A 22,756-nucleotide genomic window follows, 5' to 3' on the forward strand; every position below is an offset into this window, starting at 1 on the left:
CTATTATTTGCTTCTTATCAATATTGTGAATTCATTCACATGCTAGCAGATAGCTGTTTTCATGCATACTTTTTTAAATATTTTATTTATTTATTCATGAGAGACACACAGAGAGAGAAACGCAGAACCATAGGCAGGGGGAGAAGCAGGCTCCTTGCAGGGAGCCTGATGTGGGATTCGATCCTGGGACTCCAGGATCACTCCCTGAGCCAAAGGCAGACACTTAAATGTAAGCCACCCAGGTGTCCCTCATTCATGCTTATTGAGCTACGGTATTCCATTTGTGCTTTGATGGTACTTTTATTTGCTCTAACCTTTACAGAAATTTGGCCTATTCCAAATTCGGGCTTTTTTTTGTTTAAGATTTTATTTACTTATTCATGAGAGACACAGAGAGAGAGAGGTAGAGACACAGGCAGAGGGAGAAGCAGGCTCCATGCAGGGAGTCTGACATGGGACTCCATCGCAGGTGTCCCAGGACTCGATCAGGCTCTGGGCTGAAGGTGGCGCTAAACTGCTGAGCCACCTGGGCTGCCCAACTTGGGGCTTTAATACACAATGATGTTATGTATATTATATGCAATTGCCTTACGCGGCTCAGGCTGCTATAGCAAAAATACCATATACTAGTTGGCTTAAATGACCAAAATTTATTTTTCACAATTCAAGAAGCTGGAAGTCTGAGATTAAGATGTCAGCATAGTCAGGTTCTGGTAATGCTCTGTTCCTGATTTGCAGATAGCCATCTTATCCCTATATCTTCATATGGCAAAGAGAACTCTAGTCTTCTCCCTTTCTTATAGGGGCACTAATCTCACTCATGAGAACTCCATTCTCATGACTTGATTACTTTCCAAACACACCATCTGTAAATACCATCACATTGGAGATTATAGTTTCAATATGTGCACATATATGCCAATGATATATATATATATGATATATACACACACACAAGCACACACACGTTTTGGAGGAACACAAACATTCAGTCTATAGTAGCAAAAATTCCCCTAAACTTAAAATCTAGGAGTAACATTGTTGAGTTTTAAAATATGAGCATATGCAGTTTCACTATATAATGCCAAACTGGTTCCTCAACATGATTGTACCAATTTTCTCTTATCAATAGTGTATGAGAATTCCAGAAACTTTCCAACTCTTGCTATAAAAACTCCCCAAGTATTGGTAGTGTCTGATTTGAAATGTGGTGTCCATTTTTGCAGGTGTGTAATAGTATCCCACTGTGTTTATGATTTGTAATTTTGTTGATCATTAATGAAATTGAGAATTTTATCTCATACTTATTGACCATATGAGTACTCTTTTGTGCAGAGACTCTCAATTTTGCTTCATTCATCTATTTGTCTCTTTTCCATACTATACTGTCTTTATAAGGCACATATTTCCAACTTATTCTACTTCTTCAGGAATGATAGGCCTATTCTCAGAATTTTGTGCTTTCTAATGCATTGTTGAATCAACTTGCCAACTTCCACAGTGGAAACAAAAAGGCCTACTAGAATCTACTTAGACTGTTTTAAATTTGTAAGTGAATTTAGACAGAGCTGATGTTATTATAATATGGGACTTCTAAACCACGAGCAAGATATATATCTCAATTTATTAAGAACTATATAACATATCTCAAAATAATTTTATAATTCTGATTTTTGAATTGCAAAATTTTGCAGGGAGTGATTTTAGGTGCTTTATAACTCACATATTAATTTTGAATGAAATACAATTATTACATTATAAATTCTAATACTCTGTATTTTTATCCGCTTTTAAGTAAATAATCATACCACCTTAGCACAAAAGACTTGAGCTTTCCTATGTAGGCTTTCTGTTTCTTTTTGTTTCCTTTTATTCTAAGACCAGTATATAATTAGATACAAATGCCAATATATGGCATCTTTGTCTTGTTTTAGATTCAAAGGGATAGATATTTATTATAAATTGTTTTGGCTGTTTTTCTTTATCAAAGAAAGGAAATTGCCTTTCCTTTTTAGTTTAATAGTTTTACCATTTATGGATATTTAACATTACCAAAAGCTTTTCCTGTCTCCAGTAAGATCATCTTAAATTTTGCTTTGTTCTTTAATCAGTTAATATGTTGGATACTAGTGACTGATTTCCTAATAATAAACCATCTCACATTAGTTGGATAAAATAAAATTGGTCATTAAAAGATGTTTTAAGATTGTATGTATTTAAGGATTCAGTTTTCTGATATATTGTTTAAGCTATTTACATATGTGTTTACCACCAAGAATAATCTGTAATTTTCTGTGCTTACATAGGTACTGTCAGATTTCATTGTCATAGAAAAGCCTGCTATATCCATTAGGGAATATTTTTCACTGCTGTTTGATGATTTTTTAATTAAAATTATTTATTTTTGAAATTTTTGTTAGAACTCATAAATTACATTAAGGAATATTTTTCACTGCTGTTTGATGAATTTTTAATTGAAATTGTTTATTTTTGAAATTTTTGTTAGAACTCCCACTGAACAAAAAAATGGGCAGTACGTTCTCATGATAACAAGATGTTGGTTACTGAGTTAATATTTTAATAATGAGACTATTAAAACTTGCTGTTTTTATGAGTCACCTTAGTATTATTTTTTCTTTTATCTACTTAAATTATCAAATATGTTGAGATAATTCTTATAACATCTTAATTAGTTTTAATGTCACAGCTTCTAAAACTTAAGGATCTTACCATGTATCCCAGAAATGGTTATTTGTATTTTTATTACCTTTTTCTTGATGTCCCAGAACTGATGTACCTAATTTGGGATCTCTTTTCCTTGAGACAAAAATATATTCTGATACTTGTTTATCTTAAACTTTCCCTGACTTTCTGTTACTAAAACACTATTCTCTAAAACTTTTCTGTCATTTACCTATACAGTAATTATTGATTTATAAATATCCAAACTGCATAGTGTTTGGATGAGTGATTATTTCTTATAATGTCCCTACTGGATGCTATGGCTTTGAGAGAATTGCCTCTTTTAATACTCATATTGAGGAAGATTGGCCTTCACAGAGATTATGTTACCAAAGGTTGAATAATCAAGTAATACAAGCAGGATTCATAGCCAAGCTTGCCTGAAACTAACCGTATGCATATTCACAATTACACTGAATTGTTTTAAGAAATGCACAGTGTAATTGTAATCCCCAATGGTCCAAAAAGAGCTATTAAACTACTAGATTAAATAATTAAGACAGAACAAAACCCAAAAGTAAATTATGAGTTTTTTCAAAAGCAATAGATACAAAATATAAAATAATTCATATCTTACATGTTATACCCTATAGTTAAGTTTTTGTCTAAATACTGTGAAGAATGGCCCTGTATGATTTAGTGAATCTTCCATATTTAATGTAACAGTATTCAGTTTTAGAAAAAATTATAGTAATATATAATCTGTTTAATAGCTTCATGATCATTACACTGTGGATAATTAAATGTATAGTGTGTCAATTCATAATTTATAAATGTAGATAATTTCAGTGTCATTTAGTGAAATTATTTGTGTGCTAAATGTTTAATCAGAAAAAAAAATCTCTAGATGCTTTTATATAATGTTAGGCATGGCTATTAATTCTTGCTTTCCATTGTTGTATAGTCCTAGGATTTGGTAGACAAGAATCATAAAAGGAAGTAAGTAAGATTAAGGGAATGAAAGAATCACTGCATTTAATGAGCACACATGGTGCCCTGTCATAACAAATTACCCCATGATGCTTGTGATTAACTAGGCTGCCACTTGTTCTGTGAGCTTACAGTACCATGAGCCAAGTAAGCATAATAGAAAACAGTCTACAAAATTAGAAAACTGCTTTAACTTCATATTTATCACCATCTTGTCATTTGTGATAACACTTCATCATATACGTGCTTTTGCCTGAAGTGTTCAAAATTAAAATTTACTTAAATAGAAGTATTGTAGTTCAGTGGAGAACCAATGAGGCTATGCGACAAATAATAAGGTATACAAATTAGAATGAATTTGTTCCAGTTTGAAGATAACAGTATCACAAGAATCTCGAAGGGTTCCCTTGCTTCAATGCTAGCATATATTTCCATTACAGGGAGATACATATCACTAAGTCTATTGGTAGTGATGTACAAATAATAAACTTTTTGGCACATTGTACTTTTTCATCATGGGTTTTCAGTGTAGTCTGATTCTAGAAAAGAGCCCTAGGTAAACGTCTCTTTGCAAAGGTGTTGTGAAGACTGAATATTTACTGTCAAGCCACATGCAGTAAAAATGCAAGTAAATAATGTGGAAACATGATCAATCATATCATAGCAGTGTATCAAATTCAGAGCCAAGAGGAGATTACAAAATAGATATAAACTGTGCTTTCACTTCGTGTTCCTGATAAACATAGCTCTTTATTTTGAAACCATCTTTGACCAGGAATTAAAGCTTCATTCCATTGCAATCAGGCAGGGGTTGTCCGTGTCTCCAGAATAATCAACTACAGTGTTCTCTGATCATTAGCTGTGATCCATAATTTCTGCCCTCTGTCTATGCTACCTTTTTCTGTCACCTCTATAAAACTATATAAAATTGCTTCAGCTCCAACTGCCTCAATTTTCCCTGCATTCTTATTACATTCATAACCCTTCAATCTTCTTTTTGCTTCACACATACTTGCTTTTATTTCACCCAATAATAAGGTCTTGGGGTCAGGGAATATTATATACTTTATTTTCTCTCCACAGCATCTAAGACGGTGATGAATATATCATAAATCTTCATATATTCTCATTGAATTTATTTTTTTTACACTTCTAAAATTTTAAGAAGCTTCACTTTTCTACTCAAGTTCTGAACCAATTGAGGAATGAAAGAACTTGTATTCAGAACAAAATCTAATCTTTATTGCTGGTGAAGCAGAAATCTGAGATTGTGGCTTGAATATTGAGACAAAATAAATTTCCTAATTCTGATTGTACTCCATCACTAGACTGATTAGTCATGGGTAAGTCAACCCCTTCCTATCTTTTTCTTCTTGGGACTCTGCACTCAAGAAGTCTATTTTCTGCACTCTCTCTCTCTTTTTTTAAATAAACCATAAAGCATAGAGAAGCAGTACAGAAAGATACTCCTATGCATACTACTAAGATGCAAAAAGACAAAGAGATTTTAGCTACTCATAACCAATTCCTCTCTTAAGCTTCACCAGTTAGTTAATAGATGAAAGATTGAGAAGGTTGAGAGGGGCCAGGAATTTTATTTTAATAAATAACCTTCCACATGGAAGGACTGTTGAATAAGAGCTCTTCCCTAACACTGTTACCAAAGCAAACAGAATAATGTATTTATACTAACTGTAATGATTTCAGATTGTTGTGAAACAGTTTGGAGATTTTTGAATCCAAGGAAATATCCTGGGTAGATTTCAGTAATCAAATATATTTGGCTCTTAGACAATTTGAAAGCACAAATATGAAATCTGTAGGAATCCCAGTTTGGTTTGTTAACCCCACACAGAGCATGTGATATGTGTGTGTGAATAATAGTATTATGTATGTAATTAGCAATGCATGTAATGGGAGCAAAGCCTCTATCCATATCAACAAGAAAATGGTTACACTGATATTGGTGATGGATAAAAGTAGTCAAATAACATATTCGTATTCTTCTGTAATTCAGTAATATAAAGTTTGAATTCGTGAAAAAAAATAAACTGTCAGTGGAGAAAAATTTTCGTTCAAACTATACTAGGAAAGTTGGTTGAATTATTCAATAATTATCTTTGTCATTTAGGGTATAAATTATTGTTTTATTTACAGACACACAAAAAATTAAAAGTTACTAAATGATAATAGCTACTAAAAAAAATTCTGCAAGTCTAAAAAAAATGGTAGCATATTAGTTCCCTCTGTCATAATAGAAGTTCAAATATTTTCTGAGAGTCTACCACTGGCATGATATTTATGAGTGTGTAACATTTTTAAGAGTTCACGTGTAACCTTGAGAACTATCCCTGTTTTGGGAAGTGCTCTTTGCTTGTGAATACCTCATCAATTGGTCTTCTATAACATGAAACAGTCTTAGTTTCCTTTTGAATTGTACTAGCCTTTGTGTTAATGTACATGGATTCACGGAGTCCCTCTGCTCCCCAAATGATGATTATACAGGATATAGCCTCAGAAAAGAATTATACTCTTTGTTCTGAAAACAAAGAAAAATGGAAATATATTTTTGCACCATATGATTTTCTATTATAGGATTTCTGAATAATTGTGCATTTCAGTTAGGTTATTACAGTACTTATGTGTGTCACAGATAAGTGAATGATTAAATGAATTAATGAATGTATAAATGGACTTCTCTCATGTTTTGCAAATCATCCTTTTAATGACAGACCTTAGTGAGAACATCTGGAGGTGCCACATATATCATTTCCTTGTAGCCATCATCAATCAAGGCATATTTTGACCTCATCACTGTTTTTATATAATGCTAGTTTTCTAGACTCACCAATGGAAATAAATTCTGGCTTTCTTTTGCTATTTATACTAGTAATTCCCAAATCTACATTTACAACTATGTTCTCTTTTCTGAACTGCAGATGTATACTTCAACCATCAAATGAAAATGTATACTTATATTCTTCTATCTATATTGTATAGATAAAATATCTTTACTTGTATATACTAAGAATATTTCGTACAGGGAATAGCTATCCTTAATTTTTTCCCAGCCTAATCTTCTTCCCATATTCCCTATCTCATGAATGGCATTATCCACCAAGGTAAACAAACAAGAAAACTAACACGACTTTAATCCTTCTCTTTCTCCATAACCTATGTCAAATTAATTTCTTCTCTCCTAATATAGTGAAGTAAATGGACTTTAGAATCAGACAGCCTGGATCTAAATCCTTATTTCTTAATAAGGATTCTTATTCTTGTTCTTAATGTTGTGTGACCTTGAGTTTCTTTGAGCCTTAGATTCTTTATTTTCAAATTTCTTTAAGACATAATTTTAAAATAAAATTTCTCACTTAAAAATATCTACCTCAACCAAAGAAGAATTGAGTAAATAGAGAGATATTCTACAGTCATGGAGAGCAAGACTCAATATTGTCAAAATGTCAGACCTTCCCTATTTAATCTATAGATTCAATGCAACCCAATCAAAACCCCTGCGAGTTATGTGGATATTGACAAACATTTTAAAGTTTCACTGGAGAAGCAAAAGACCCAGACTAGCTAATGCAGTATGTTTCAAAAAGATTTAGCAGCTAACTGAAGAACCTCCCATTGGAAAAGAAAAGAAAATTTTATAATTTAAAAATTAAATACGAGGAACACAGAAGATATTTAGGGCAGTGAAAATACTCTGTATGATACTATAGTGGTAGATACATGACATACATTTATCCAAACCCATGGAATGTACAAAGCTAAGAATGAACGTTGATGTAAATTTTGGACTTTGGGTGATAATGATGAAACAATGCAGGCTCATCAATTATGGTAAATATACCACTATGGTGGGGAATGTTGATACTGGGAATGGTTTTGCATGTGAGAACAGGAAGTAATCTTTGTATCTTCCCCTCAAATTTGCTGTGAATCTTAAGCTCTTCTTTAAAAAAATGTCTTAATAAAAAAATCTAATTCATAGACATTGAGGAGGAATAAATGCCATAATGCATGAAAAGCATTTACTAAAAGCGTTTACATAAAAGCATTTACTGTCTAACAGGCAGTGCTCAATAATGGTTAGATTTTCTTCTATTATTAGTATGATTAAATGTGTTTCAAACCCACCTATTCTTCTGTTTTTTCTACCTTTCCCATAGTATCACAACTCATGTTTCTACTGGAACACTACATTTACTCAGTACTCTGCTCCTGTTTTCAGTCTTGAGTGCCCCCATCTATTACACTCTGTAATTTCCCTTACCTTCAGGGCTTTAAATATAATTTTCTCTTCTCTGTTTTAATCTATCTTCTCTTCTCACCCTGATCTTTCTAGCACCTACTTATATTTTGGTTTGTAAATTAGATGTCAGTTTCTCTGAAAATGCTTCTCTGACTCATAACCTCCTCCAATAGAAGCTATTTCATAAAATTTATCATTAAATATATTCTACAAAATTTATCTTCCTACCTTCTTTTCTATGCTCTCCATCAGAGGGCAAGATTCTTGAGTTCTGGAATCATATCTGCCAGGTTGACTATTATATTCTCAGTGCTTAACCTGATGATCATTATATAGGTACTTAATAAATAGTTTCTGAATAAATGAATAAAGGAATTCCTAATCTATCCATTTTTGATAAACCATTAGTAAGTGACAATAGATTCTGGCCATAGCTTCCAGAATATTCAGGCATCTTGATTCTGCTCCTGCTCCTTAAAAGCTGCTAGAAAAAAAAAGTAGAAGTTTTTTCTTTGCTTGTGTATTTTGTTTTTAATAACAGAATCCCATAATAATCAACTAAAGACCTTTGTATTGTTTTCCAATTCTATTCTATTTGTTACATTGTTATTGTTCTTTATAAATATTAAAATTTACCAATACTTTCCCAATAACTGGTATTAATATCTATAGAAATTCCTTTAGTTTTGGGGAAAATATCTTTGCTGAAATATGCTCCCATTTGTGCTTTAGAGAGGTTTAGTAGGTGATACAGAATGTAATAAAGAAAATAAATAATTTTAGATGACCACATCCTGAGATTGCAAGACTTCAGTACTACTTAAGAGATCACATTTTCCTAAAATATACACTAAATGAGAGAATTCAATACTTATGACTTCCATCTGGCAGACATGACGAACAAAGGTCATCAATCTGTTCTCAAAAATAGCCGATGCTTAGACTCAAACTTTGTGAAAATATTTCTTATTTGTAGTGATTTAATATGACTCTGAAACTTCCTATCATTCAAGATATTAAGGTTAAGGAAATGAATCTGCATCTGTTGGTTGGAAAGATACGTGAGGAAGACAATCAGGAACAGTTACAAAATACCTCCTCTTTATTATTTTCACTTAAATGAAAGGGTATAGACGTCTTTCAGTTCAAGCTGATTCCACTCCTAACACCTGATTTTTCTCCCTCTGTAGGTATATTTCACTTTATTTAATGATTACTTCCTTGAAAGCAACCACTGTTAGAGTCATCCTTCCCATTTCCCCTTTTATTGATCTCATACTTTCAGACCTGCTTTTATATTTACTTTCATGGATGCCTAACTCTAGGGCAACTACTCCTATGGGTAATTTTTGTGTTAAAAGCTAAATTTTAATATTTTCTATTACGAGGAATTCAACTTGCAAAAGAGCACTATGTTTCTCCAAGAACCCTGTCTTTATTTTGCTTCCTCAGGATGTACATAAAAATGTTCATTATATGTTCTCAAAAGTGTTTCTCTTGATGTAGCCCCTGTGATGTTAATATTGTCAAATACATTTAGTAAATACATTTTTTAAGTTACATATCTCTTTATTGTAAGACTTCTCAGAGGTTTTAATAAGCTAATGTGAATTGTGACTAAGACAAGATAATGTGTGCAACGTTTCTCAAATGTATTTGCTACTTTGGTTCAGATATTTTCTCTGAACAGTTTGTGGAACATTTAATAGAAGAGATTACACTAAATATTGTGGCCTCCATACATAACTTTTAATTATTACTCAGTTTTAAATTAAATCAGGCAAAACTGTTAGTAGGTAACTATACTGGTAGTGAGTGCCACAGGCTTTCTTCAATTGAAGCCAGTGCATTTTCCATTTGAATTTTACAAAATTATATTAAAACTTGATACATAGAAATGAGTTTCCTGATTTTACTTATCATTACATGTTGCTCCAATAACTGAAGAGTGACTCCTATGTCAAAAGTGAAAACAAAACAAAACAAACAAATAATTTTTCCACACTGTCCATAAGATTTATTGCCTTTGATCAGAAAAGGAAGAAGATCTACATTTAATTTTACTTATCTTTAATTCATGAATTCAGCCAGTTCAACAGTAACCATTATATTACAATTAGTTCAATAGAAGTTGTATGTACAATGATGAAAGGAGAGACTGTTCTCATGGAACTTTGGGCCAGGGAAAACACAGGACTGTCTTCTTTTTTTTTTTTTTTTTTTTCCAGGACTGTCTTCTTAGACAAGGCCAGGATTGAGATAATACCTGAAGAACAAGTAGTCAGATGAGAGATAGAGAACTTTCAGGACATTACATCTAGAGGACTACAAATAGCGGTGCTCTTCTGAAAGGAACAGTGTGAGGAAAAGAACGCCTCCTGGACATTCTTAGCACATGCTTCCTATTGTTCGCTGTGGCTTTAGCCTCTTTCAAATACAATGTCTTAACTTGATCTCATCATGATTTCGTGATTTCTTTTTTACAAAGGGTAAGAATGCTTACTGGATTGATTCTTCAGTACAGTAATGACTCTCTGAGAAGACTACGTAATGTATATACTCACAATATTATAGAGGGGAGCTATGTGAGGGGATGAACAACATCTTTATTTGTGTGATACTAAATATGAAGAAAAATGGAACACAACATTTGGAAGAAAGAAAATTAGAAGAGTAGTAAAAGCAGATGGATAGGAGAGATAATATGCTTTTAGAAAAGTTCAATATGTCTAATGTATTTCACCACATGCCATAAAAAGTATGAACTCTTAATACTCAGTGAAAACTGGGAAACACATCTTTGCTGTACTCTGAGTACTACCTTGGGCAAAAATAAAGATACATCAATAGAATTATTAAGTATAAAACATTTCTTCAGTTTGAAAGCAAAAGATAAAGGCAAGTACTGAAATCAAAGTAATGCCAGAACTCACAGAGCAAGTGCATATTCTTCCCATCTGGAAATCTTTCCTGTCATTTCTTTATCGCACTTGTTTAAGATTTTCTCTTTTCTCTAACATAAGCAATGCTCCATTGAAGTTTTCCAAACCTAGAAAAGGAAAAAAAAAAAAAAAAAAAAGGATTCAAACAATTTTGAAAACAACTTACTGAACCAAGTGGCAAGATTTTCTGAACTTCTTGAAAGGTGTATCACTGAAATTTAATTTCATCCCCTCATCAGAAGGATAATCTGAGACTTTCAAAAGAAAAAGAAAAAAGAACGCATTAAAAGAATTGTGTTTCTGAAAAGCTCTATGGCTGTGAACAGGAATAGGATGGAAATAATTGCTAACTTATACAGCTATTTCTATGAGCCAAATAGTGTTCTCGGTACTGCATATATTCAATGCTTTAATCTTCCAAATGACTCTAAGAGAGAAATTCTATTATTGTCCTCACTTTAACAATAATGTATTCAGACACAGCAGTGTTAATGCCTTGCTCCAGGTGTCATAGCCAGTAAGTGACACAGAACAATTTAAATCTCTGGATACAGCCCCCAGAATCTACAATCTTAATACTGATGCTAAATATATTATAAACACTAAGTGATACTATTTTCATATGTTGAATACATTTTATAAAATTGGATACTTATTATTTATCTCAAGAAAGAACTTAAGTGTGTAAAGATAATTTCTTAGCCAAAACATTTCAGTTATCTAAGTTGTCATAACTCATATTCAAGGCCATGCCTGAAAGTATTAGTCTATTAGCTGGTTATTATAATGACTCTATAAGAAGTAGATCAGGGGATCCCTGGGTGGCTCAGTGGTTTAGTGTCGCCTTTGGCCCAGGGCATTATCCTGGAGACCCAGGATCGAGTCCCACATCTGGCTCCTTGCATGGAGCCTGCTTCTCCCTCTGCCTGTGTCTCTGCCTCTCTCTGTGTGTCTCTCATGAATAAATAAATTAATTAATTAAAAAAAAAGAAGTAGATCAAGCTGCATTTTTATTCCTTACGATGGATAGACGAGTGTATCTATATGGATTTATTCATTCTAAACCTCATATTTAAAATCCTAACTGTAATCCAAGATTAAAATAAATAGTATATAAAGCAGAGAAAAATTAAAATCAACGTTCAAAACGTAAAATGAAATCAATATCAAGTTAATGCATAATATGCAAGCCATAAAAATCCTATGTACTTGTGAGCCTATAAATGTTGTTTCAAGATTCCCATCTGTCTACACACATGCATGGAAATAGTAAAGTTGTCAGAAGAATCATTGGTAGCACAGAAAAAAGAAATGCTTCTCCTCTGCATTCTTACAGAGTTGTAACTATGGTCCGAGTACTCAAGGAATATAGTAACCAGCACTTCCTTTATTAAATAACAGAGTCCATGTAGTATTGTTATTGTTTTCTAATGCCCTTTGTTGTAAACAGACAAAACTATTCCAAAGCAGAAAGATGCAATAAAAATAATTTCTATATGCTACCAGAATAATAGAGTCCAGGCACATTATTTAGTGATGTTATATACTAAAAAATGTGTTTCCATAAAAGGACAGCTTTGTAGAAGTGAACCACATCTACCTTAATTTCTTTTAACAGAAAAACAGGCTATCTCTGTATATTTTTCCACGGATTCATAATTAACAAGTGTTGAAATTGGCAAAAATATTTTTAACTTAATGAAACGGGAACAATCTTAAAGTCTACAAAAAAAGTGCAACTATTTGAAATGTTCAATGCTGAATATTTTGAAACTATTTTATGAATTTTATGCTTTTATACTTACATCTTAAAGCACCAGCTAATAATGACTGACTCAACTGAGATATCATATGTAACTCTGATAAATTCTATCATTACTGTCTTCATCCCCTCATCTTTCACCTCCATAACTCAGCACTAAAAGTAAATGATTTATTGTTGATATGGTACACTATGAAATGCTAGAAATACATGTTAAATAAATGTTAAATAAATACAGAATGGTTAATACAGAAATGGTTAGAATACAACTTTGTAAGGGATTTGAAATAACATTTGATGGAGCTAGAAAAATCACTGTTTACAAAAAGACTATGACACTCACACATTTCTTTCTCTTATAGATAGAAACTATGGCACTCCATCTTATAAGTAAGAATTTATTATTTACAGGAAAGAACACTGTAATAAAAATACTCCTTTTTTCCTGGTGAAATTGTAAAACTAATGAAAGTTGTTTATCATTTTCTCATGCATAAATATCAAAGCTAATGCCTGAATATAAAATTTGTAAAAGCAATATTTTAAATTATATTGGTAACTCCAAAGTTCCCTCAACATTTTTAGAAGAATCTAAATGGATGTTTACTTACTTTTTACTGTGCTTACAACTCCTCATTTTTTTCATGCCTTTCCAATGTTTTGCATTTCTTAAGAATATCTAAATCAAAAGGAAAGATATGCCTTTAAAATGGATTTGCTCAAAAGTCTAGTTTTCTTTTGATTTTTGAAAATGCCATCAGCCTTTTGAAGTTTAGAAATTAATCTCTAACAGTTATGAGCATATAGTCACCTGCTGATTATTTATTCTGATTAATCAATTTACTTTATCTAATTATGATCTATCTAAAAGCCTCTAGCCTTATGTATTTCCACTTAAAATTAATTATTACTTTATCCCTATCTGAAGTAGGCATAGGTCGAACCAAACTGTATTTGCCTCCAAAATAGAAAAAATTTACTATTTCTAAATGTAACTTTAATGGGTTTGCATCCATATGTATGTACTGACTACTAAATTAGGTAAATAATACCATAAAAGTTGCCCTGAGTAATGAGAGTGTTTATATACCATGGGTACCCTTTCTGTTATGCAGATGGAAATGATTCTGTTCTCATTTGTTATTTACTAAATCTTTAAGAAACTGTGTATTTTTCACATTTATTTAGGAGGTTTTCAAAAGACCAGTCAGTAAATAGAGTAAAAATTGCTGCTGAAAATGAACTAGCACCATCCCTGAAAGAGTCAGACCTCACATAGGTGCCAAATGAAAGGCGTGATGACCCTCATAAACACCTTGTGTGAGTTAATAAGAGTGAAGGTTCATTTCTGTAATGACTCCACATTTGCATCTGTTGCATACCACTTGGGGTGCCCCATAATATAGGCTGTGCATGGTACAGGTTTGCAAGTCAACTATGAATCAGCCAGGCTGTGATACTCATCACTTTGGTAATAAAAATGACCATGCAGACTTTGCATCTGGCCCACTGCCTAAGTAACAGCCATTACATTGGCTTAACAACCACACAGCCTTTGAAGCACACCATCTGCTAGTCAGCTTTGTCTACTTCCTCCTCCTTGTTAGTACATAAACATTAATAAATATACCACCAAGTATATACTTCCAGAAGACCCACCAAGGACAAGGTGAAAAAGCAGATTCTCTCACTGATTTCTACTTCTGTTACCAATACCCTCTGAGCCAAAGGAATAAAATAACATGGAACAAGTTTGATTATGCAGAATAGAAAAGACAAACGATAAAAATGTGGGAAGAAATGTATTTTTGAAGGGTCTACTAACCTCAAAAATAGAGATTGAAGCCTAGAAATCCAGTGGTCTTATTCTTCAAACACAACCGCAGACTCAAAGCATGAAGATGAAGAGAAAAGCTCCATTTATTAGATATTGCTATACCAAGAAATTCTCCTTTTAACCATTGCCAAAGCCCAAAGTATTTCATTTCACATTAAGGGAAAAAAAAGGTATGCATGTGATTTTTCCCTCCAGGTTTCCGATTATAAGAGGAATGTATGCAAGACTATTTAACAAAAGAAGAAAATTTAAGTCAATGGAAACAAATAAACATATAACCGACATTTACATATTCATAAAAGGACTAAGTCATAGAATATCAATATGTGTCTGATAATGTAAAAATACTTTTAGAATTGAAAGCAAACTGCCTAACTCTGTCTTTGGTTTGACAAATACTACTTTTTACTCTGAAAGACACTAAAGTGATGAAATGAGAAAAATGAAAAAAAGAAAAAGTTGATAGCTTTCATCTCTGCCTAAGAGAAACTATGTCAACTCAACAAATGTGAAACTGAAGATGGTGCGAGGGACGGATATCCAGAAGTGGATGAAATGGAGAAAGTCGTGGATGGAAATAATCATAATCAATAATGCTCTGGTACATATTTCTTGAGAGCCTGATACAGAAAGGGACCCATTAACCATTAGGCAGATTGAATGATCTCTCTCAAGTCCTTACACTTTCTTATTCAGAGACCTCATTTGATTTTATGACTTTAACTTCTATACCTGATGATGCTCATATCTGTAAGCTCAGCTCTGTTCTCCCATTCAAGCTCAAACTATTATTTTTAATTATCTCCTAGACTCTTTTACTCACATAGCTTCTTGCAAATTTTCTTTGAAATCTCTTTCTCCTGTCCTGTTGTTTAAAATTTTAATGCCACTAGTGTTGTACTCTACTTTTTCAAGCCTCAATTCCTAAAAAAAAATCAATTTGATAGTCCCTCAAATTCTAAATTCTCTCTACCTTTATTCAATGTTCTATCAGACTAAATTACCTCAAATATTGTTTCCTGATTTGCAGGCTTTAGGAAAAGCACATTTCCAACCATACTAAATGCATTTTTTCTTTGCTTGGCTTCATTTAAGTTTTAGGTGGTATTTATTGAGGGCAGACACTGAGCTAACTACTTGATGATGATTGTCTCATTTATCAGCCAGAATGTGGCAAGTATTCTAATATTTCTACTTTAATAATACGGAAACTGAGTTTTACAGGGTAAATAACTTATCCTATAGCTGGTCAGTAATATAGTAAGAGTAAGGTAAGAATTTAACCCTATATAAGAAAGAAGTAATTATGTGATGGGAAGAGGTATTAGTTAATGCTACAGTGGTTATCATATATATGTATATATATATGTATATATATATATATATATATATATATATATACATCAGATCAACATGTACACCTTAAACAACATTATATGGCAATTATTTTTCAATTTTAAAAATTAAAAAACAAATATCCAAAAAAGTCCCTATCAATCAGATTCAAAGTTGATGCTCTTTAATAACTCTATGATATTGCTTCCACATTTCTTAGTTTTACTTCTTCCTAATGTCAACACATTTTCCTTTCATTTAGAGTCTCTCTCCTCTCTCTATCTCTCTCTCTACACACACACACACACACACACACACACACACACACAATTTCTTTATACCATTTTCCTTACATAGAACACCTTCCTTACCCTTCAGTTCTCTGTTTAAACATGATAAGACAAAGTTCAAGTCATTTGCAAGTTACCTTTCATGGAGCCTTTCATAAATATTTATCATTATTAATTTCCCAATGCTTTTAACTCTTAAGGAACCCAAGGTTTATCATGGAAATTTTTATACAGTTTGCCTGTATCATTCATTACTTTTTCTTGCATTCTTATCTGTACAACTCATTTAGATCTTCTTCAAGGCAAAAACTTGTAGTTCTCTATAATTTACTATATGAATGTAAGCTATCATTATTATTTTTGTTATTAGACCTTTGTATACTTTGCTTATACTAGCATACTGACATATAATGGGTACTCATGGGATTCGTGTTAACATATTAATGGCATAGTTGGAACTGAAACATAGATTTTAGATATCCCAATTCAGTTCAGATTTCCCAAAACAGAATGAAACTATTACTTGCAACCAACTGTAAGTCTTTGGAACTAGAATCCTGGTAAAGGGAAGCTTTGTATCCTCTGGAATTTGAAGGACAGAACATTCAGTCCTGTTTAAATGCAAAAAGGAACAGCTGGATTTGTTATAATTAGCAATGAAATAATTCAAAATGTCTATCCACTGAAAAAAATTAATATTGCTGTTCAGTGGATAAAGTGACTTGTATTCACAGGAAAATGATGAAGATATAAACACTAACTAAAATTACTCAATTTCAAACTTTTCCAAAAAAATAAATAAAACATTATTACAAAGACAATACTGAGTGGAAAAAAAGAGGATATTTCGGTTTAAACTAAGAAGTTTGGAGTTGTCAGAAATATAATAGTAGGGAAACTTTACCAATACTTGGTGATTAGCCATCAGACATGTAATAAGGCAGATTCCTGTTTGAGAAGGAGCACAAATTAATAAATTCTAAGCCCATTCCCAGATGTTTTATTTTTGACTCTAGATTTATGCTCTTGGGTGTCTGAAAATGTACACGGTGAAACCAGGGTTGTAACTAAGCAGAGATTCTCAACCCTGGCTACATGTTAGATTGTCTTAGAGAATTTTTTGAAATATCAATGCATAAGCACAATGATAAACTAATTAAATCAGAATCTCTAAGGATAGAGTCTGGTGATCATATTATTTTAAATGCTGCCCAGGTGTCTCCAGTCTGCATCTAGGATTAGGACAAGTCCTTAGACGTTGCCTGGGATTTAAGAGGTTGACAATTACTAATTGGTTGTATAAATCATGTAGAAACTGTCAAATAGTTCCAATAACAAATGTGAACTTGATCAGAGCCATATCATAACAATGAACATAGGTGAATATAAATTAGATAAAATAAGTGAAAGTCAAAAAGATTGTGTTTTAGTTCTCACTTTTCTATAAACATTTTGTGGGGCTCTGACCAATAAGTTCACTTATTATTTCTGAGCCTCATTTATTAGTTTATTCACACTTATAACACTATAGACTGACCAATGGGACTGAAATTTCCCTTAAATAGCCTTACAGCTGCTAAATATTGCATCAAAAATGTCTCATTTATGTGTCTCTAACACAGAATCTGTTAATGTCAAATTTTCCAGTTTCTGGGAAATACTGGGTATTATCAATCATAATTATGGCCAGAGCCACAGACACACATTCCAGGATTACAATAACATTAAACCAGAATACAGTAGCAGAAAGTAGAGGTAGAGATAAAAATTATTGACTGTGAACAAATTTCTACCTTTATGCATGTTTTATAAGCAGCTCAGTTCTTAATACAAGCAGCAGTTCTTAATACATTAAACTCAAATGAGGGTATTAGAAGCCCAATTTGATAAAAATTAAAATTTAAAAGGTAAAAAAATATTAAAGAATATCTGTTGCAAGTGACTAAAACACGCACACAAATACATAATAAATAATATTATGTGACTTTAGTAATAAAGATTAAACTGAAAATATTTGAAGTTCTGGCCTAAATCTATAATATTTTAAACTGCAAAGTGAAAGCAAATTAATAAAGCTTTGCAATGACCTAAAAGAATAGAGATAGACACTAGCTGGTGTGAATTCACAAAACAAAATGTCAGCTTTTAAATGATTTACAATTGTATAGAAACTCTTTGTTTAGAAAACTTTTTAAACAGGTATGATGTGATCTAGCTAAAGTATAAAATGTACTTCTCAGTGCTATTGAGAAAACTGTCATATCCAAAACAAGAAAAGAAAAACTATTAGGCTAAATCCCATGTTAATATATAACATTCAGTTTCCAAAGCAGCCTTGGTGAATATCCAAAAGCTTGAATCTTCTTCTTTTACCCATCGATGGACAACATAATTTTCTGTATGAGATTTGCTTTTGGATGAGCCAACTTAAAGGTTGTAGCTCATCCTCCTGATCAGAAGAGACAAGAGTGACTTCATACTCTGTTCCTGGGAATGTGTGAGAAAAGTAGACTCTATGTCTTTGTGGCAAAGAGTCACAAAGCAAAACCCTAAAACCATGCTTTGTCAATAATTTGGAAAAGAATGTTGGGGATTCATCTTCAATTAATTCAATTAAAGATTTCAATCAAGAGCAGCACTGAATTCATAATTATTTAGTTTTACTTATTGGACTAACTTCAAAACACACAAGGCATTCTCATGAGGAGGTCTGGCTTTATTAGTAGTAAGTTATAGTTTATTTTATCCACTGTATCAGATGAGCTGTCTTATTTAACCAATGGCAGTTGAGTGAATGAGTAAATTTACTTTGGCAATTTTATCCGGTTAAAAAAATTGATTCAAATTGATGTCTTGTTTTGTTTTGTTTTGCTGAGAGCCAGTGTTCCTTTTGTATGACTCCCAGATTTTACTGATTAGCAACAAATTCACAATAAAAGGTTATCTTATTTTCTTAACTGTCTTATCACTTGTTCCAAGATCATTTCAGTGTTGTTTGTAGAATACCCTGGAGAGTTTCTGATTGATCCTCTATTCCATTTCTACCTTTGTAGGGTAAGGAAGGACAGAGAGTAGTAGAGATGTCAGCTTATTTTGTAATAAAAGCAAACATCATCCATCTCTTTCACTGCAATAAGAATCTCAAAGTTACAATGAAGTTACCTAAAAAAGAAGCCATTTGACCTACTTTCTTCTTTGCTTGGTAAAAATATTTGGGGAAAAAAGTTGATTTTTGATTAAAAATGAGTGAGGAACAGCAAAAATAATTGAAGGAAAAGGAAACTACCCCCAAAAACCTTTTCAGTAAAATTTAATGTAATTAAAAGATAATCTAGTTTGAGGTGGCTAACAGAGTGAACAAAAATAGACCTATACTGAAGCATATCACATAAAAGTTTGGGAAATGAAAAAACAAGATAAGTTTCATTAAGTTTCAGAAATTAAGGAGGTAGAGTACATAATACTCATGCTTATGTGCAAAGGATCAACATTCAGAATGGCAAAATGGCTTCAGACTTCCATGAAACTATAAGATTCTAAAGGGAAGCTTCCAAATACTGAAGTAATATTATTTCAATCTTGAATTTCATTGTCAATCAAACTATAAATAAAATATAAAGATAGAATAAAAACATTTTTAGACAAGCAAAGTCTCAACAAAGTTAACTTTTCCAAGTACTCACCTGAAAGAAGGTATTAGTGAACTTACTCTCAAAGTGAATTGTATAGCCAAAGTCACAAGGATGTGACCAACTAAGTAGGAACTTCAACATATAAAGCACCTAATGAAAATATGATGATGGCATTTAAGGGACATTCTAGGATAACAAGTATGAACCAGGTGATAGGAGAATTGTTTTCTGCTGGTCTCAGTCTATGGATTGTGATGCTCTTAGCTAGAAATACCAGCTGTGCCCATCAGTAGACCACAGCTATTTTTCCTTTCTGAGCCAATGTTGTGGCTGGACCTGTCCTTGTGGTTCCTATTGTGATTGCAAGATGCACCTCAACAACAACCATCAAGGGACTCAAAAAAGAAAAGAAAAGAAAAAACCCTTATTAGTTACAAGCCTGGAGGGTACACAGCACTAGGGCCCACACAGCAAGGTTTAAGGGAGAGGGAGAGATGGAGAGAAGGAGAGAAGATAGGAAGAAAGAATAACAAGAGAAAGAACATGTGGACCTGGGTTCTACTTTCATTGGAGAGTTAGGATAGGGTGATTAGGGTTTCATGGGTTCATTCTTTAGTGGTGAATTTAAAACATAAAAGGGAAAATTAAAACTCAGGATAGAGAAAACAAGCTGTGGAAATTGTTTAAGTCAATCAGAAATCTCTAAAACAAAGGAAACTCCAGGGGTGGAGTGGCCACTTTCTCTAGATGTATACGTGTTTTTGGAGAGAGCTGCCTTTGAAGTGAAGCCCTCAGCAATCTAAAGCTTATTGTCAGGACTTGCATTGTAATAAAAAAAAGGCCCACTCTCATGTTCTTACACAGCAGAGGATGCAAAGAAGATGGCAAAATATTGGGCACATGTGATAGGTAAGGTATGAAATAATTCAAATATATTAGTATATAAAAGAAATTAAAAATGAAAATGCCAAGAACCATCCAAGTGAATCTTTTAATTATACAATTGGAATGATTTATTATAAAATTGTGTGTGGTCATAAGAGAAGTGCATTTATTGTTCAAATGAGAATTTCAGGGAAATTGGGAGTGCCTGGATGGCTCACTTAGTTAAGCATCTGACTCTTGATCTTAGCTCGGTCTTGAGTTCAAGTTTCACATTTGGCTCCGTGCTAGGTGTGGAGCCTACTTTAAAAAGGGAGAGAGAAAGGGAGAAAGAGAGAGAGAAAAGAATATCAGGGAATTTGAGTTTTGAACTGATCAGCAAAGTATCAGATCATCACATCACCATTATTGGTCATTGTTTCCCCACATAAAACTAATCAATAATTACAAACAGATGTTTGGTTTCTTTGTCGTTTCAGTCAAACATACATTTTCCTTTGTCTACAGATGCATCTTCTTTACTTTCTATTAAATTTTTATCCCCTTCCCATTAAATCTTCCACATCTGCTGCTTGACTAAACTAAGAACATAAATAAACTCACCAATACTAAGTTTAATAGACAGTTTTTTAAAAAAGATTTATTTATCTCAGGGAGAGAAAGTGAGGGGGAAGGGCAAAAGAGAGGCAGAAAGAGAATCTCAATCAGACTCCACCTGAGTGTGGAGCCCAACCTCGGGCTCAGTCTCAGGACCTTCAAATCATGACATGAGCTGATATCAAGTAAGTTGCCCAACCAACTGAGCCACCCAGATGTCCCCTGACACTTTTTAAACCCCACCTGACCTGATATTTCAGAAATAAGTGGCTGACAATTTACCACATATTCTCTTACTGATACATCCTCTGTCTTTCTTAGTCTATGTGGAATTGAATTGGGAAACACTCAGTTCTACGGACAGAATTTTGATTTAGTGACCAAACAGGAGACAAGTCCTTTTCTATGGACTTAGAGAAAGGAGAATGTAAACCTAGGGAATGGATCAAATAATAAAGGGCAAAAGTTTAATAAGACCTTTGTGGAAGGATTTCAATCTAGTATGGAACCAGAGGATATGAAATGGAGAATCTCATGCATGTGGTTTCAAAATAAAATAACTTAAGAACTGAAAGACTAATTTTTCATAAATATCTGATTTATAGAAGAATGAGACTTATCCCCTTGGTAGTAGACATTCATCAAGAATCTCTCCACATCTCTCCTCAATCCTTCTCCAAAGAACTTATTGCTTGGGCTCTCATTCTTGCCTGTTTCTCCTGGAGCATTCTATCTCTCAGCAAATGTTAATTCCTTAGAATTTTTTTAACTATCCCTTAGATCAAAGCCAAAAAATCAATATTGACACCTGCCTTCCTCCTACCCTAAATCCAATCAATTGCTAAGGGCTTATCAATTCTTCCTCTATTTGTATATACAGTTAGTTCTCTATATCTCTACTGTTGTCCAGATCACCATTGTCTTTTATAACTGTACTTCATTCCTCCAATTCTGACCCTATCCCTATCTCATATATTTTCACAGAGAGGAGAGAATGATTTCAAAAATGAAAATCAGATATATTACTCCTTTGTTTGAAAGCTGTCAATCTCTTTTCATTTCCTTAGAATGTAGACCCAAATCTTTACTTGGATCTATACCAACATTCCAATCAATTCTTTGCCTACCTGAGAGGTGCTGGCAGGCCATCACATTCCATCTGCAAGTTTCTTCCTGGCCTCGTCATATTTAATCATATCCCATGACTTTCTCTTTAATATCATAGAGTAATTTGTAAATTTCCAATATTTTCACAAAGATTGAGCTTAATGGGGCTCAAAACGTGCTTTCAAATGAATGAATGACATTTATATAACAACTCCTTCCTGCTTATTTTAGCAAATGAAAATGGACAGGAAATAATTACTATGCTTGATTGTTATCCATTTGTACTTGGAGATGGTTACTTTTATGTGTCAATTTGACTGAGCCAACTGGTGCCCAGATATTTGGTCAAATAGTACTCTGGGTGTTTCTGTAAAAGTGTTTTTGAATCAGATTAACATTTAAATTGGTAGACTGAGTAAAGCAGATTTTTCTCTACTCT

General features: G+C 32.9%; 1 long non-coding RNA gene across 2 annotated transcripts in view; it reads right to left on the reverse strand.

Annotated features, from left to right (window-relative positions):
- Positions 1 to 9,927: 9,927 nt before the first annotated feature.
- The window catches only part of LOC112926911 (uncharacterized), a 33,326-nt gene continuing 20,497 nt past the window's right edge, over positions 9,928 to 22,756 (reverse strand). Inside the window, exons 1-4 of one of the 2 annotated variants that reach the window (XR_003236433.2) lie at positions 14,463 to 14,813; positions 13,249 to 13,316; positions 10,867 to 10,982; positions 9,928 to 10,199 (exon numbers count right to left, since the gene is read on the reverse strand). This is a non-coding gene — a long non-coding RNA (uncharacterized lncRNA). Of the gene's footprint in view, positions 10,200 to 10,866; positions 10,983 to 13,248; positions 13,317 to 14,462; positions 14,814 to 22,756 lie in introns of those variants that run through there. The other variant, XR_011995060.1, reaches the window with a different exon arrangement.

Source organism: Vulpes vulpes, chromosome 10 (assembly GCF_048418805.1).
Source record: "Vulpes vulpes isolate BD-2025 chromosome 10, VulVul3, whole genome shotgun sequence".
Lineage (NCBI taxonomy): Eukaryota > Metazoa > Chordata > Mammalia > Carnivora > Canidae > Vulpes > Vulpes vulpes.